The 2532-nt window shown below is 39.5% G+C and overlaps 1 non-coding gene across 1 annotated transcript; it reads left to right on the plus strand.

Annotated features, from left to right (window-relative positions):
* The first annotated feature begins 568 nt into the window (after positions 1-568).
* LOC115943278 (small nucleolar RNA U13) lies at positions 569-672 on the plus strand. Its single transcript, XR_004077878.1, has one exon. It is a non-coding gene; the product is annotated as a small nucleolar RNA U13 (small nucleolar RNA).
* Positions 673-2532: the final 1860 nt, after the last annotated feature.

Genomic DNA, 2532 nt, shown 5'->3' on the forward strand with positions numbered 1-2532 from the left:
AATCCCAGAGACCAAATTGGGAGTTGCTTTACTCTAGAGAGTACTTGCATTTGATTCTGAGAGGAGATCTGAGATGCAACCGATCAGGTATCTCTGAAGTTCCTCTTGCAGAACCAGGCTCAAAGCAGGAAGGAATCTCAGGTGTGATTTCCACACCTTGCAGTGTGCCTCCAAGCTCAGGCTCCTTGTCCTGGACTGGTACTGGCGCTTGCCCATGACAACTCTGGCTTTTATGTTTGCTTACTGCTCCCTGATCTTGTTTGAGCTCGCTTTTTTTTTTTTTTTGACCCCTTTCATCAAAATCCAGCAAAACTTTAAAGTGCATATTAGTTTTGATTCAAATCAGGATTTAATGGTCTCATAGCTAATGGGCCCTTAGGTTATCTAGCTTTCCAGGCTGCCAGAAGTAGAGGTTTACACATTTCTAGCCGAGTAACAATTCTTGGATGAAAGTTGTGGAGGATTCTTCCTTTAGTATAATATTTGCCTTCTCCTTTCACTAAAGTCCGTGTCACAGAACTTAAGTTCTGTGCAGAAGGAAGATTCAATTAGAAGTCACAGATGTGGGATCCTTTTGTAGTTCATAAGCTTGATGATTGGGTGTTTACACCGTTGTGTGACATGTGGTTCCCTCAAACCTTGTTATGACCTCCATGCATGACCCATCTGACATGGAAAAAAAAAAAGAAGTCAAAGATGTGAATTATTGTCTGTGTTATCTTAGAAAAAATTACTTACCCTAAATTATTTACTGTTTCTGTTAATTGTACTATGAAATGGGGATATACTCAGCACCATACCTACCCATAGGTTGAAAGGATAAAATGAGAAACTGTGCTAAAAAATACATTTTAATTTGCTAAGGTGAGAAACAAAATGTAATAATTATGGTAACTAACATTTATTGATCATTTACTATGGTTGGCAGCTTGTTAAGCTATTTATAAAGCTTTCATTGTCTCCTTACAACAACCTTATAAGATGGGTACTGATATCGTGATTTAACAGTTGAGAAAACTGAGGCTCAGAAAGACTAAAAGTGTAAGATGATGGTACCATTATTTAGGAACTCCTTAGTTTCATCATGAAATAATATCCAGTGCAGCTATTATGATGAAAAGCAGAGTATTTCTCAAGGTAAGTTAAGTACTACCATATCTCAATTTCCTAGATGATTTTCTCTCAAATAATGAGAAGTATTTTACAAGGATGCATGCCCCTCAAGATGCCTGCTATGTTAAAACTTCCATCCTGAAGAAGTGATGTGCTTTTGCTAAAAGCAACTTTAGCTATGAAGACTCCATTGCAATTTGTACAGCTGTGTAATCGAAACTGCTAAAAGGCAAGTTAATATATTATTCTACTCACAGAACAGCAGTTTGATTCCTATGACTTCTTGGCACATCTGTTTGGTATATAAATCCTAAGCAGACTGAACAGTCACTTTCTAAATCTTCAAAATGCTTTACTAAGCAAAGTCTTTAGTGTGGTTAAGGGGAGAAAAAAATTAATAGACTCCCAAGTGAGTGGAGTAGTCTAGCTCAATGCAGAGTGTTTAGGGCAGGTGCAGGTGGGACTGGGAACTTGAAGAAGGTGCACTTTGAGGTAGAGGATAGCACACAAGCCTACAAACACCAGAAGGTGAACTCTCTTGCCAACTTGAGATAATTAGAGAGGGTCTTTAGGGAATGGGTCTTTGCATCGTGTTTAATTTTTTTTTACTGGCAAGAGTTCAAATTACATTTAAGTAGGCTTGATTAGAGATGCCAATTATTACTGGCCTGCTCACATCCCTTTCTAGTAAAATCCCTACCCATTGACCGTACTGAGTGGGCAGCAGGCCACATGACCATGACCACAGGTAACTGGACACCTGATCATAAACTATAACCCATGACTTATGCCTCCTGTACTTTGGTCTAAAAAGAAAAGCAGAAGTCAAATCTTCTCTCTTGGAAACCTGTAATAAGAGACACAAAGGGGCACTACAGTTTTGGTATGAGCTGGAACTGGAGGGCCATAGAAGTACAGGAACTAGACTGCTACTTTTGCAGCCGGTTGTAAGCTGAGTAATTTGAGAAGGCTGGTCCAGAGAGAGAGTAGTGCTGATTCCCTGAGAAGCCAAAAAGCCCTGAGAGGTGAGGGGGTGGCTATTCCTTAGTGCTACTGATGCAGTTTCAACTCTTCCTGAGGCCTTGTGGTTCAGTTTACTCGGGTTTTAGTGCACATACTTTTTTTTTTTTCTATAAACCCTTCTTTTGGTTTGTCTCTTAGTAATGAGTAACTTGGCTCTAGTAAATTGACTCAATCTTTGTTTCTTGCAATCAAAAGAACCTGGCATGGATGAGATAATTTATCACTAATGCTGCTCTGAGTATTAATACCTAGACTGTCTTCAGTTTCCTGTTTTAGTAGGACTTCTGCTTTGTGAGTGGCAGAAAGCACATCAAACGGAACTAGAAGGGGGAGTTTATTGGAAGGTCTTAAGTGTCTGATGAAACAACCAGGTTTGGAAAAGGACATGGGTGTTCC

The sequence above is a fragment of the Leptonychotes weddellii genome, chromosome 15 (assembly GCF_054177405.1).
Source record: "Leptonychotes weddellii isolate Sample4059 chromosome 15, ASM5417740v2, whole genome shotgun sequence".
Lineage (NCBI taxonomy): Eukaryota > Metazoa > Chordata > Mammalia > Carnivora > Phocidae > Leptonychotes > Leptonychotes weddellii.